The 15,850-nt window shown below is 43.7% G+C and overlaps 1 long non-coding RNA gene across 4 annotated transcripts in view; it reads left to right on the top strand.

Annotated features, from left to right (window-relative positions):
* Positions 1-372: 372 nt before the first annotated feature.
* LOC149916045 (uncharacterized) overlaps positions 373-15,850 on the top strand; it is a 72,839-nt gene continuing 57,361 nt past the window's right edge. For all 4 annotated transcript variants that reach the window (XR_016471155.1, XR_016471158.1, XR_016471156.1 and 1 more), the window contains exon 1: positions 373-507. This is a non-coding gene — a long non-coding RNA (uncharacterized LOC149916045). The remainder of the gene's footprint in view (positions 508-15,850) is intronic.

The raw sequence follows: 15,850 nt of genomic DNA on the forward strand, positions 1-15,850 counted from the left end.
GAGACCCCTCAGCCATGGGACTTTTGAGGAAAGAACCTGGGGCACCTTTGACATCAAGAAGGTGGTGCAAGAAGGGCTGAGTCTCCAAAGCATCCTTACCAGAAGACCTTCCAAGCTCTGGATGCCTCACTGTGATTCTACTCACTCCTATCTCCTTTTTCCTTTCACAAAGGTAAGCTTAATTTTCTCCCTCCACATACTCACGTTTTCTGTTGATGTTTCATGAATTTCTAAATGCTCAGAAAAAAAAAAAAAGGAAAGAAAACAAAAGCAAACAATCAGCATTGTGCTGTGGGCAGATGGAAATAATGGTCAATCAGCATAATGGGGTGAGTGCAGACATCAGTCCCAGGTGTGAGAGCACAACATGCCCTCAGCTGTGAGATGCAGAGTGCAGAGCTGAGCGTGCTGCTGAGATGCACTGGTTTTGCTGGTTTCCTGCTTCTGTCTGCTCTTGCTGTATGCCTGAAAATGGAATTTCTTGCTCTTTCAGCCTGCTGAATACAGGTATTCATAACAGTGTCATGAGGGGATATTGTAGTGCCTCTAAGAGAAATACCTGCTGTGCCCTGCTGTTGTGTTGCACGTGTATTAATGTAGTTTTAGGCTGCCCTGGATTTTATACTGGGAGAGAAATAAATTGCCTAAATGAGAATGTAAAGCGTGGTATGAGCTAATTGTATGGGCTGGGCCAGGCCAAAGAAACCTGTGCTGGTCCTCCTGGGAGTGATGCGACAAATTGTAAATTGGGTGTGAAAGGGTATGAGATGCTGCCTAGCACCTGCCAGGCTGATCGCTGGAAAATGTGTAGGTAAAGCAGCGACCGTGTGAAGAATTGAAATTCAGTTCAAGCAAGGCCAAGCATGTGTTTGTTCAGCAGATTATTTAGTCTTTAATCACGGTTAAATCTTTTAGTTGGATAATTGTTTTACCAGACGATAATTTAAATTGCATCGAAGAACAACATACTAAAAGAATTTTCAGCAAGAAGCAGCAAAAGGGAGGGTTTTGAAATCCTTTTTGTTCATTTCTTGTACTTCATCATGTCAGTTTTTACATCTTCTAATTAATTTGGCTGCACTGCCTGCATTCTTCCCTGCAAACGCTGACTCCAAACACACACTGACTGCCTCTGACAGTGTGCCTTGGGAAGCTGGGGCTCATTAGCCAAGGTTGAGCCTCTGTGCAGGGTCAGGAGATGGTTCCCCTTCCAGCTGTGCTGTGGGAATTGGGGCAGATCACCCAGAGAGGTGAGTTATTCTCTTGTGCAGTTTTACATTCAGTGTCTGCATTTCTCAGGTAAAATAAGGTTTACCAAGTCCTTCGTGTTGCTAGAGAAACATCCAGTTTCAGACACAGCACTAAATACGATTCATCTAATTTCGTTTGTTTAATTAACTTTATTAATTTGCCATCCAGCAAACCTGGAAACAGTATAATGATCCATGGTTGTCTTAAAATTTACTCACTGCCTGTTGGGCTGCAAGTCTGGGTGCTGTTGAAGGGAACTGGGAGTGCTAAAGGTCTGAGAGGGGAAGCTGACGTTGGAGACACTGGCAAATAAGAAAGAAATGGGAAACAAATATGGAAAAAGTGATATATTTGTTGTTGTTGTCATTTATTTTGTTGGCTGTTTGCTTGCTTATTATTATTATTATTATTATTTTGACATACTTCATTTTCAGTCTGAAGAACGGAGGGATTTTGGCCAGAGACCTGAAGTAGGATTCTGAGCTCTAAACTCACTTCAGAAGCCAGACACTGTTTTGCTTTGCTTTGGAAACTAGCACGTGTTGGGATTTGTGTTCTAGATGCCAAAAATTGTGTTTTCCCAGGTGGGAGATTGCAGGGGTCCCACAGTCCCCAACTGAAGCTCTGTCCCCAAAGAGAGCAAATAAGAGAGGGAAGGTTGGATTGAACTGGGTGATTCTGTGCCGTGCTGGTGAAGGACCAGTGGTCTGTGATATGTGCTTATGTGTGGCACTGATCTCTGTCCCCATGGGCTCTGCCTTCTTTGAGTGCAGCTTTGGAGCCTGGTGCACAGGGCTGTTCCATGGCACAGCCCATCCTGCAGGATGGAAACGAGCCTCATGTTGAACTGGGAATTGGGTCCTGCTGCCAATGATGCCAATGGCAAGGTGCCGACTGACTTCAGGACTAGGCAGACTGAGCCAAAATTTGCTGCTGTTATGTCTCATTTGCATGGAAATTAATTACCTATGCCTTCAGGCTCATTTATCTTTATGGAGATGGGTATTAAGTCTGGTCCCCATCGATATCTAAGGGTGTTTTTGGGCTGTTTTGGAAACGCTCTGTGGCAAGACCCATTTGAAGCAGTTCTCATTGTGTTGTTTTCTTTACTCTTCTTTGCAACGAGTGTCTCAGTTGAGATAAGTTGTGTATTTCTCCCTTCTCTGTTAATCAAGCTGTACGGAAACAGACCAAGAACAAAGAAGAGAAGTAGAAAATCTACTTGGACTGGCAGTTCATCTACTAGATCTGAAATTTGTAAATGGTTGCCTGAATACTGCTCAAAATGGGGTTTCTAATGGAAATGTATGAGCATGCAACTCAGAGAGACCTAGTCCAGTGCTGAATTTGGCCCTGCTTTGAGCAGAGATTGGGTTATGGGACTCCAGAAGTACTTTCCACTCTTTATTATTCTTCTCTATTGACTCTATATTATTCTAGCCTACAGTGGTACATTTTTCCTAACTTTTTATCCACACTCAAATCCACTAATAAGGCAAGAAATAAAAAAAAAGGAAGAAAGAAAAAGCTTGTGACAAATCATGAACCTGGTAATGAATGTAAGATTACTAATTGCCTATGGCTGTGGAAGCTCACTTCAAGCTGTCAGCAGTTGTCATTCTGCAATAGAAATTTTCCTGATCTGGCTAATAAAATGTAAAGTTGGATGTGTGCCTTTAAGAAAGGGGAACCTTAAAGTGGGGAAAAGTGATACCAACTATCTTGGAATCATTACAGGCTGCTATGAGATGTCTGTGGAAGTTCAGGAGGCAGCAGGGCAATAATTAAGCTGAGACAGCTTCCCTGTACACAGCATCTCTGAAAGCAGCACAGAGCTAGGGGGTATTTTATGTCTTTTTGTATTGCAGCTGAAAATACAGTAGTTGTTATTGTTTTTTTCCTGTTATCTTTGCTTTCCCCTCCCCCCACTTATTGCTTCACTTGTTTCATGGATTTAATGATTATTATTTACCATTAAGAATCAAATGAGGTTTGCCTGAAAGATGATGAAAATGAAGTATTCTGCGCTACGCAATTGGATCAGCCATCTATTTTCAGGCTCTTTGCTGTCAAGATCTCTTAAGGGTGGTGAGGTTTTGCTTGCCCTTCTTTATTTGGTGAAGAAACAGCAGTGAGAAGGCAGATAAGAGAAAATAGTAGAAAATGGAAAGTGCACAAAGAAAACCAGGTGAGGGTAGTAAAAAGGGTAGGGAAGCAGCTTCACTGCTTATAGAAGAAAATATCTGAGGTGTAAGGTGCAGTGTTCCCTGGGTTGCTATTAGACAGGGACAATGGCAGAGGCTGGTGTTTAGCTCTGTATGCAAAGGAGTGCTTGAGAGATGAAGAGCCCACAAGGTGAAAGAGGTGCATCAAAAATTCAGGAGAAAATAGCAATCAAAAGGTTGAGGTGAAATAGATGCTGCTTTTTTCATGGCAAAGGTTGGCGGCCAGGACTTGGCATTCCTGCCCTGGCTGCCAGGCTGTTCAACACCTGTTTTAATAATCTGGTGAGGGAATAACATAACCATCCTGTACACAACACAGAATCAGGAAGGACTGCGGGGATCTTCAGGTTTTAAATGAGTGAAAGCATTGGGTAGTATAAGGGGAATGCTCTTAAACCTGTTCTGGATTACCCTAGGCTGTGCTTAGCTCAGATTTCTCTTTTCTTCCCGTCTTTGTGACACTTCCTAGCTTCTTTCTATTTTCAGGTTTTAAAAATGTGTATCAGTTTCTTTCCTAAACACAAGAATTTGAAGAGCAGAATTTTAGCTATTAAGCTAAATCAGCCTAAATAGATGATGGCTGCTACATCAAGCAGCAAGTGTGCACCCATCCATGCGACCCCGAGAGGCAAAATTACTTCTGTTTCACATGATGACTGAGTTGATTAAAATATTTAGTAGGGTTTTTTCTTTTTTTTTTTTTTTGGTCATGCTTTGTCATGAATATTTACATTCTCCCCTAGTAAGAAGACAGCACAGATTTCCTTCTTGGCACAAAGTCTAAAAATGGCCCTGTTCATCTCAGTGTGTGTTTGATGTGCATGTGGGTAGAGGTTCATGCAGAGCCTGTCCAGTGGTTCAATGTTGGAACACATCTGTGTCTCTCAGTGATCAGTTCTCTTAATTTTGTGGCACACTTGGAGGTAGCATATTGCCACTGTTGTGTGGGTAGGGGTGTGGGAACTGCAGGACAGCACAGGAAGGGACAGGAGTATGTCAGGAGTCCTTTGTGGGCACGCTATGGGTGGCCCAAACTGTAACTCCACTGCAGAAATCTCACCTTTGTTTTATTAGGGAGGATGCTTTGGCTGGGTGACCCAAACCAAATGCTTGGTTGGCCCTTTTGTGTGTGCATGAGACACAGAATCATGGAATCCTTAGGGTTGGAAAAACCCTCTAAAATCTAAGGGGAAATACAGGAGAACCATCTGTGGTTTAAACTGTGATTAAATTTACCTGGTCAAAAATTCCTTGGAGACAGTATTGCCTTTTAATCTGGGCAGAGCTACAGCTAAAGGGCCGTAACATTCCTACAGGTTCATAACACCTGAATGATCGCAGTATTAGAACACTATAAAGAGTTCCATAAGTCAGTGTCACCTCATTACTGTTCAAATGAATGTAATGCTAACAGTGACAACTGCAGAACTCTGGTTGCTGATGGTACAAATTGCATTCAGCTGAAGCTTCGTGCTTCAGAAAACAAGGAGAAACCATAAGATGGTTTAATATATTTAGATGTTTGGAGTAGTTTATAAGGTAAATTGTATTTCATGCTCATTTATCAAGGGGTAGGGGAAAAACTCAATGGCTCAACATTGATTAAAACTCTCCTTGCTGGTAAAACTAAAATCCTTTTTCACTTTGAAGCCCTCTGTAAAAAGATAATGTGTTTTAGATTGTGTTAACACAGAGATTCATGTTTGTGTTCGCTGGGTAATATTTTTGCTCTCGAAAGAGCAAGAAGGAAAGGGCAGCTTTTAGCTAAAGCCAACAGCTGGATGAAATATGCCGTGTGAAAAAGCATTTCTCAAAGGGACACGCTGGAGGTCAGAGCCCTCCATTGGTGGCAGTGGGGACACTGGGGGACAGAGGGGCTGTGGCAGAGGCAGGAGCAGATCCATTCCCACCAGAGCACGGCCAAGAGCTGAGAATCCAGCTTTGTCTGTGCTGAAAGGTTTGGCCACCATAGCAAAACACAATTGCAGCATCAAAGCTGGTTTAACGAGCAGAATAAGCTCAACTGGCAAATGTAGTTATGCTGGCACTCGATATCATTGCCATGTCTTTTGCCAGCTGAAGAGGTGTATTTTTTTTCAAAAAATTGCAGCACTAGTAGAGCTTGGTAGAGCTTAGTGCAAAGCTGGCATGAGGAGTCAATTCCTCTGACCTATGGAGAGCTCAGGGAAGGACTGAAGCCAACACCTCATCATTCCTGGACTCGCTGAAGGATGTAATGAGGGCACTAAGCAGAGGCAAAGCCCCTCAAACTCTCTACTGAAGCACCCCATGATCCCATAGGCACATGGGAAAAGAAATACTGTCCTAACTCTGATTTCCAATGCGGTTTTAGAGGTGTATCTGCTAAACACAAGAGTCAGGTCTGCACAACCTTCCAATATACCAACACAGGGGCAGAGCCCAGTGGTGGCTGCAGCCTGGACCAGTGCTTCCATCAGCTCCATTAACCACCATGAACCTCTGCTATTGCTGGATGGATCAGAGAGCCTTCGATCCACGGAGCCATGCATTTCAAGGAGAAAAAGCCTCATCATCAGGCTTTTTTTCCAGCTTTTCTGCTGGGTGCAATCTCCAAATACCTTCAGAATGGGAAATTCCAAACTGTTCTTCATTGTTGGGTTTTGTGAGTCTGGTGGTTTTGTCTGATGCTCTTTGAGCTATTAGCCTTGAAAACGTGGGCACTTGAGGCAGTGATTTAAGCAGTTTTAGTGCTTTTCTGGGAACTTATAAATTTTTGCTGCAAACGCGTTGTTACAAAACTGTATTTATACTGCTGTTGGCGGAGCTCTCATCCAGAATAGCACAGATCAGAGTTGCACCTGGTGCACTGGGGTTTATTTTCACAGCTCTTTATGTCGGTTTTTAGAAGCCAGGCTTCTTGGCAGGGGAAGGGAGGATGAGTCTTTTTTAACTTGCTGAAATTAGCAGCAGCCAGAAACTACCAAATGATGAAGGCATAGTGGCAATTTTTCATTCCTGCCCTGCTCCTTCCAGGATGGATGCAGTGAGCAAAGATCTCTTTGCTTGATAAATCTCTCTCCAGAAGCAGCAGTGCTGGCTGCTGCTTGTGGGGCTGTGGGGTCCCATGGAGGAGTTTGCAGGGCTCCACGTTCCTCTTCCATGCTCCTGTCTTGTCTCATGAATCTTATAGCAAATTCTGCCTGCAGTTTTCATCTTTTTTTCTCTGCTTTTCCTTGCTTTTCAACATGCGTATGGGTATTTGAAATAACATGAAAAAATGTGAAAGCTGAATGTATATATGTGTTTCTTCCTAGTGCCCGAAGGCTTGTATCATCTGAAATCCAGCTTATTTGCTGCACTCAGAGTTTTCCACAAACAAGCTGCTCATTGTGATGGTGGGCTGATGGCCGGACAAGATGATCTCAGTGTTTTTTTCCAACCTCAGTTATTCTAAAATTCTGTGCTGGACTGTCAGCCAGCTGCATGTTGCAAATGGAGGAGAGGGGTGGGAAATGGGAAGCAGATTGTTCACCTCCAAGCAGGAAAGTGCTGCTATGGAGAAGAAATGGAGCTGTATCACCTTGTGCAGTTCTTGTTTCTGAGTGGAGTGCTTTGGAGAGGACCTGGGGGCTGTGCAGCCCAGCTGTTGCTAACGGTGTCTGAGCAATTAGTGATTGGAAATGATCCTTGGTGCAAAGAGTAACACTCTGGTCTGCACTGCCAGTGCGTGGCTGTGATGGTTTTATTTCCATGCTGGGGAAAGAAAAGCAGGAAAATGTGGTAATGAAGGAAAAAAGGGAGGAAATAAAGGTAAATATCAGCTTTGTTCCTGAGGGAGGATGAACGTGCAGTGGGGTTTGTTGGACGAGATGCCTCCTCCATGGGGCACAGCACTGCTGCAGCCTCTGCTCTCTTCACTCCTCTTAGCAAGCAGAAGATTCTTTTCCCAGCTCTCGTTGTGCCACTCCCATCAGCAGCATTTGTCCAGGCAGAAACTGCCTTGTCCAGAATTACGTCCCTTTTCTCAAATTGCCTCAGCTGCTGATTGCTTAAAAAGAAATCAAATGGCTGCCATGTCCAGCTCTTAAATGTGTGCTGCTCAGAGAGCAACTCAAGGGCTCTCTAGAGAAGTAGCAAGTAAAAGTCTCTTCTGTTTCTCAGTCCTTTATCTGCTCTGAAGGAGGAAGGCAAGTTAGCAGGGATGGCAGGATCCTCATTTCCCTCTGAGCTGTGCTGAGGAGCAGGCAGGCTGGCTGTGCTGTGCGGGTTGCTCGTCCTCCTTCTGTGCCTTGGCTTTATTTTTGCTTTAAAAAACCATGCTCAGAGCCAAGGTGGGAAAGGAAGGCCAGTTATGTGCAGGCTCTATGGGGAGAGATGTGGGCCAGAGTAAGGTCTGTGAGCTGGAAAGTGTCTGGTAGAGTCACAGCTTGAGAAGGGGTGGGAGGAAACAAATGCTTTTAGGGTGGGAATGAGGTTATTCTTTCCTGCCTTTGGCTTAACAGAGGGATGTTGGGGGTTGAGAGCTACTGAAAAGCAAAGAGTTTTTCTGGCAGAGGGATGTGAGCCTCCTGGCTACACCCTGCTGCAACGAGGATTTGGCACCCAAACAAAGTGTTTCTGTGCCACGGCGCTCTCTCCCAACGGTCTGTTTGAGGGGAGAAAAATAAAGAGAAGGAGAAGAAAAACAGCCAGCAGAAATCTCTTAGAGCAGCTCCTGGTTAACGCTGTGCTGTAAGCTTTGAAAATCAATGTTGACAATTGCAAGGTGCTGCACGAGGAGAGGAATGATTTGCATTGCAGACACAGAGCCCCACATTATTTGTGGACACCTGAGCCATGCAGCAGCTGGGAGAAAACCATGGCTGTAAGGGCAGAAGTAGAATTACTGTAGTGTGATTCAAGGGGCAGGTGATGAAAACGTCAAATGGCCTCAAAATCTGGCAGTGACACCATTAGATAGCATGCTTAAATCTTGGGGGTACACTGGGAGAGGTCGCTGCTCTCATCATTTGGAAAGCAAGCAGTATGTTGGGGACCGAAGTCAGAACAAATCTGTGCTCCCTGAAGGATAATAAGGATGCACCTTTGTGGGACCCCTCCTCTCCCAGGAGCCCATGGTGACACTGCATGGGGTCCAAACACAGAAATGCTTTTAGAAACCCCAATCCCAGGGAGTGCTGAAGAAGGTGTTCAACATCATCTACTCGTGATGCAGAGCAGTGCACTGGGCAATGGGCACTTACCACTTGACTGTGCATTTGGAATCAGATGGAAGACCTATGCAGGCTCCTGTGCTGTGTTTTTCTCCTCTCCCTGACTGTGTCTGTTAGGTGAAGATTTCTGGCTTGACCGTATGTGTCTCTGCTTTCCCTGACTTTGTCTAGCATTCAGCAATGGCTCAGGCTCATTCCTACTATCTACATGGGGATATCTGAGCTTCTTCAGACCTTAGAGACCCTTTCTCAATGTCAATCTGGTCATGTTGTGGAAGCTGTGTATAAATACTTGTTTGTGTTCAAGTACCATTAGTGGGCAGGATAGTCCCTTTGTGTCCCATTATCCTCAGTTTTGTTCTTCTCTGTGAAAATCTCAGCTCCGTCTTCCACCACAGACAGGAATCACCCCTGGTTTCTGAGGTATCTCCTCTCGGTTTAGATTGAAACTGCTGTCAGGCTGCGGAAAAGTTTGGCTGTCCCCTATTAGTTTGATTTTGGTGGGGGTGTGGGCAGCAGAAGTTTCAAAGAGCCCATTTGTCAGGTGTGTCTGCAGTGATGCATGTAACTGTATTTCTTTTCTCGCCCATGCAGAGTGAAATATAAGTTTTCAGTAAGGGGTGGAATTTGCCAATTGAATTTGTAGCTTTGGATCCACCAGATTATAGGAAAAGGAGGCAAAAATGAAATGAAAACTCACGACTAAAACCAATGTTTGCAAACTCAATGTTTATTAAACATTATTTTCTATTATCAGGAAGCAACACGCCGGTTTTAGTATCATCCAAACAGAATATGTAGTCTATATGTCTAAATAATGACAACTGCACCTCATTGCTCGTCTCCCAACCATTTCTAATTTCAGCTGAGAAAAAGATGCTTGCTATTCAGCACCAGGCTTTCAGAGAGCACTGATTTTTTTCAGTAGAACATTATGAAGTGTTGAAGACTGAGTGGGTGCCACCAGTCTAAGACTGATGCTATTTATATTCTGCATGTCTGGTACAAGTGATAAATCTGCATAGGATCATATCCTGCAACCCATCCTGGTAAGGGTATTCCTTACCCATAAATTGAAAACTAATATTTATTTCTCTTTAATTAAATAGTCCATTAGCCAAAGACTCTTAAAATATTTAAAAAGAAGTAATGTCATCAGTGCGCCAACTGTGCAGTTACAAAAATATCTCATGCTCAGTAAGTGCCAGGTTTCCCCTCCTTGCTGAATTATGAGACCTTCAGAATGGATGAGGGAACTCTGTGGGTTGAGATTGCCCATAAATGCAAAAGATCTGTCGTTTTTCTTGATCTTCATGAAAGCACTTCTTAGAATCATTGAGTGTTTTGAGCTGGGACTCTTAGAGGACATCCACAGCTCCATCAGTGCTCACAGCCCCATCTCCTGACCTTGGGTGTCTCCAGGGATGGGGCATCACCACCTCTCTGGGCAACCTGTGCCAGCACCTTACCATCCTTATTGTAATCAACCACCTTCCTTACATCCAGCCTAAAGCTCCCCTCTTTCAGTTTGAAACCATTTCTCCTTGTCTTGTCACAACAGACCTTGGTACAGAGTCTGTCCCCTTCTCTCTTACAGCCCCTTTAGAAATTCAAAGACAATTGAAAGCCTTTTCTCCAGGCTGCACAACCCCAGCTCTCATCCTCTCCTATTAGATTCCAGTCCTGGTTTAGTATCACCAGCCCTGGGATCGAGCTGGTGTCTTAATTGAACTATTCCTCTTTTTCTCAGGAGTATTAAGTAAATGTGTTGTATATAGGCATGCATGTATGTAGGAAGTTCTTATCAAAATAAGTTGATTGTGAGAAGCAGTGCGTTTTGTGCTCCAAAATGGCTTACTCTTCATGTTGATGAATTATATATTTTTTTGTTTTCTTTCTGCTGGCTTGGTCACACCCAAGCAAGAAGCTGATGGGAGCACTGTGAGATGCTGTTGTGGTGACTTTCCCTCTCCCAGTGAGCCCTATGTGGGATAGGATCATCTCCCTGCTCCCTTCCTTCAGTCTTCACAGCAAAGATGTGCTCATGCTCCCACACGACTACTGATTTCCATCCAGAAGAGGCTTCACATCTCAGAGGCACCAGATCTTTCCTAACACGTGCCAAAAAAAGAGGAGAGAGGGAATCACAGAATCATTAAGGTTGAAAAAGTCCACTAAGATCATCCAGTTCAACTGCCAACCCATTCCCCACCATGCCCACTAATCAGGAAGGAGGAACATGGAAATAACTGGGCAGAGCAGTTTGCCTACTTCTTCCTCTCTGATCCCCTGGGGATCCAGCCTAAAAGCAGATTTTAAAGCACTTTAGGAAATAAATGTGTTATTTCCAGTAAAATAAATATTCTGCAGTCACTCCACTCCCTGACTGGTACCCGGAGGAGCTAAACCAGAAGCACAGCATCTGATTGAGTGTCCGTGTGCTCTCAGCAGGTGCTTCCTCCTGCCCTGTTATTGCCTTGCATGGTGTCAGTCTGACTGAGGTAATCGAGAAGGACTTTTGCAGCTGTTTTCTCTTACAAGAAAAATATTCCTAGTGGCATGATAAAAAAATAAAATAAAATAAAATAGTCTTTGCGAAGATAGTCTATCACTAGGATTAGTTTACATGTACTTCTAATGCCAAGAGCCCCAGACTGCTTAAAAATAATAAAAACGAAATGTCAAGCAAATAAAAGTTAATTAAATGCACAGTGAAGGAGGCTTAATTTTAGTCCTAAAAGGAGCCAAGGATTTTTCAGAACAGATCTACAAAGGTGGTGAAATCCCTGACTGCAAGGTATAAAACACAGCAAGAAATGAGACAACACCTGAGGTGTATCTGTTCCCCAGGCACCAGCAGGTGAGAAGAGATTATTTACTGGGGGTTTGGGGAAATAAGAAGGCAGTGAACAAACATACAGACTGTGTGCATTGTCGTATGTGATTAATATCCTCAAAAATCTTTGTATGAATGGAGCTCTGAGTTATTCCAAGCTGAATGCAACGTGAGATTTAAAGGTCAGCTCCTTCTCCTTTGGAAGTAGATGGAGGTTTGTGTTTTGCAGGAAGCTGGAGCAAGTTCCAGGCTTTTCTCTGCCTGCTTGTTCCAGCATTTTGGAATTGTTGAGGTGATGAGGAGAGCTGGAAGAGCGAGGGGCACACGACAGCAAGTTGGCACCTCGGTCATAGAGGGGACAGAATGGACTGGCACTGGGGTTCTGGTGCTACAAGAACCTTCCTGGTCTTGGCACAGCAGGTGGGCTTTTCATAGGAGTGCTTGTTTCTTGTTTCCCCTATTGAGACTCTTAACAAGCATAACAAAAGAGTTAAACTGGGGGGGAAAAAAAGCCAAAAGCCCATAGAGGAGTGACTGCCAAACCAAGGGAAAGTGATGCCAAAGCAAAAATTACAGCAGGTTGCAGCAGTGAGAGGATCTGCCCAAAGACCTCCAGCCTGTGCTCTGGTACTTGACACTGCTTCACAGCCAAAGGAAAGGTGTAGGGACTCATTTGGGAACACCCAAAGCCACCCTGAGGTATCCTCAGCTGTGACCATAGCAGAACTGCCCGGAAGAGAGAGAGGAAAAAAAGGTTTTGTTTTCAGTTTTACTTATGTTAAAGGATTCCTTGCTACATTTTATGATAAATTAAAAAGAAAACCACTTAGCAACAGAATATACGAGGCCTGATGTGTTCAATCTTGGAGTCTTGCAAGACTTTCCTTACCTCTGACACATCATTTGCAGCGGGATGTGTGTGCTGAGAGTGTGCTGAGTTTCTTAATGGATGGGTTAACGATGTTTCAGATCCCAAGGAGAGATAGGATGCCCAGAATGTCAGGTCTTCTGTCAGGCTCTTTTCTTTATTCTTCCTCTGTATCTTGGCTGTTTTTTCTTGGTGCTGCCTAAGAACCATTTACACCAAGGAGCTGATATTTCTATAAACTCTTCATATTTAGTCTTTAACAATACAGCAGCTTTGTTAATCACTGTAACAGATTAAGTTAAATGCTCTTTCTCCGAGCTGACCTAGTTTGGAGGTTAAAATTATGCAGCCTAGATGGAAAAAGAGAAATCTGAAAAAAGCTCTCCCTCATCCTATCTGTGTTATTTTACAATATAAAAGGAAGAGGAAATCAGCATCATCAGGAAAGTAGACTTGATCTTGACAGGCAACTTTGGTGATGTAACTATAGGCCCAGAATAGCAGTCTGGAAGACCCCTAAGGAAAATCAATCGTGGCTGTGCTGCAGTTGCAGGCAGTGTGGCCTCTGGAAGCACTGATTTCAGTCTGTGTCACCTCACTCTCAGCTTGAAGTGGAGCAAGGGCTAGAATTACAGGCGGGCTGGGAAATGGGTTATCTTAAATGTAGTTTTGGTGCTGTTGGGCTGCTGCTACAGCCCCCAACCTGCGTGCAAGCTGTCTGCATTGAATTGTAGAGATCTGCTGATACCATCAGAGGCATACAGATTGAAACTGCCTTGGGCTCCTCGTCATGGGTGTGGTGAATGGCTGCGGTGCATGGCTGCCTTTTATATGCAGGGGAAAGAGGTAATAGATTGGTTGTCTTGTCCCAGCACTGGGTCAGACTGCATTTGATAGTATGTAGAAAGATGTGAACTGCTTGTGAAATCCCTCTTATGTGACTATAACAGCTTGGCACTGGGATGATCCTTGGTTGGTCTGTGGGTTTGGTAGTAGGCTCCCTGTGGCATGGCTGGGAATATCCAGATAAGGCAAGTTAAACCTGATTTGTGGGCTTGTGTTCAAGGAATGGTTGAGACGATGCTTTCTGCTGTTAAAGTTTCTCTTTCCACTGATCTCCGTGCTGGTTCAAGAGCTAAGGTCCTCCTCTGGGATGTCTACAGCACAGGAGGAGAAAGGGGGGAGAAAGAAGAGGATGATGGTGCAGTCATAGTTGTTGGGTGCTGTTTTTTTTTCCTTCCAGTTTTGTTTTCTTTACCAGTATTTATGAAAGAGACAGATCTTGCTACTCCATAAAGCTTGTAGTGCAGTACAAAGAAAACCAGCTGAAATGTTGCTGTTAGATGCACTGTGTATTAAGTAAGTGAAAACACAAGAATGACAGAAGGGCTTGGGTTGGAAGGGACTTCAAAACCTATCTAGTGTCACTCCTGCCATGGGCTGTGTGCCCCCACCAGCTCAGGCTGCCCACTGCCCCATCCATGGCCATGTACCTCTGGGGATGGGGCACCCACAGGTCTGGGCAGCAATGCTAGTGCTTCACCACCCTCTCAGTGAAAAATTTCTCCCTGACACCTTACCTAAATCTCCCCTCTATTAGTTTAAAACCCTTCAGGCCCTTTGCTAGATGGTGGCAAACATCCAGTGAAAGCAGTGATAGATCAAAGCTTGTTTTGGTAGAGGAGCTTTGGGATTACCTGTACATCTTTATATGATCACTTTGAAGGAGAAAAAGAATAGAAAAGGGAGCACTTTGCTAGTCTTATCTACCAGTGATCGATGTTATGGGCTCTGGGCAAGAATAAGTGTATAGAGGGAACGTGCAGTAAAACAGAGGCAGTGCTGCAGAGAGCAGTTGTGTCCATGCTGCTCTCCTTGCCCTGATTCCTTCTGCACCCCTGACCACTCCCAGCAGGACAGCTTGCAAGGACCTGCATGGAGATGCCAGTCAGCCTGGGGCGAGCAGGGGGTGGCACTGATTTATTAAATACCTTTTCTAATTGTATGTCATTAGAGAAGTTTTAACCAATCATGGCAAAGGGCATTTCTTTAGCTGTTAAAGTCATAAAAATTAAGTGGCATTTAAATTACAGCTCTGCTCCTTTCGTTTTTACAGAGGTCTATGGACACATTTAATTTCCCCACTCATGACCCTATGACTTGTCGTGCAAGTGTAGCACCCAGAGCCTTTCTTGCTGCTTTTATTTGATACCAATATTCCCAGTGACTACGCAAAGTGTTGCTGCTTGTTGCCTGCTCCCTTCAGATTTATCAGTGCAATTTGCATATGGTTAATATTTGTACCTTGCTGACGCAAAGCTTGATTATTATTGGCCTTTATTAACTTTTTATTTTTATTTTTTTGTAAAGGTCGTTACGTTGCTTTATGGAGATGCTTAAAACTTGCAGAACTCAATGTAGATGCTTTGATTGCATACATAAAACTCGTTGGAGACACCATAATAAAGCTTATTGAGCAGCTAGAGAATGTCCTCCAGTTTGGAATAACTGGATGTGCTTCATGTTTCATAATGAGTGACTCATTGGCTCTGAGGAACAATTTTCCATTAATCAGGGCACATCTCAACCACAACTTGTCCTGTGTCTGTGGGTTAGTCAAGGAGTAAATGCCACCTCCTCGTGAGCCTGGGTTTGCTGGGAGTTGTTCTCTATTGCCTTTTGCCAGCGATGACCTCTTAATTTATACACTGTAATTCTTCAATTCTATTTCTTTTAACCTGCAAGTAGACATAAAAAGCAATGAATGCTTAGTGCTGAAGAGGAAACGGTTTTGTTTTACTTGCTGGCCGGATATTAAAAAGGAAGGAAAAGATCTTTTGTCTCTTTGGAGTGGCGGTACAAGTCAGAAAAACAAGAAGCAACGTGGGAAATCTTTTCTGCCAGATACAATATGTCTGTCCAAATGGGCTTTCATGTTTGGCCATGGAACTCCTGTGATCTCTTGTGGCAGCTGATGGTGTTAGAAGAGGAAGATCTGAACTATACAAGGTTAAATAGGCTTTCAATCTTTCCTTGATACTGAGCCCGAAAATCTCTCAGGACTGAACTCAAAAATTTCTTGAATAATCCATCGTTTATTTTCTAGATTTAGAGGTTCCTACTGACTTATTTCCAGTTTACATATTCTGTACTGGTGTCAGGAATGAATGTCATGCAATTAATTCATTTATCAATCACATTTAGTAAATGGAGATTGTCTGATGTGAATTACAGAGAGAAAAATAAGGCAGATTTATGTCTTTTCTTAACTGAAGCAAAAGCAGTGATTGGAGCTGGCTGAATGAGCCACAAAATGAATTGCCATCATTTCTGTAGGCACAAGCGGATCCTGTTGTGTCTGGGGTCATGTTATTCAATGTCCACAAAGCAGTCAGGCATGTTGGCAAAGCTGGGACGTTTCAGAACACCAGTCGGTGTGGTAATTCATGCCAGACTGCCAATACTCATTTTTTAT

This window comes from Phasianus colchicus, chromosome 14, assembly GCF_987193195.1.
Source record: "Phasianus colchicus chromosome 14, bPhaCol1.hap1.1, whole genome shotgun sequence".
NCBI lineage: Eukaryota > Metazoa > Chordata > Aves > Galliformes > Phasianidae > Phasianus > Phasianus colchicus.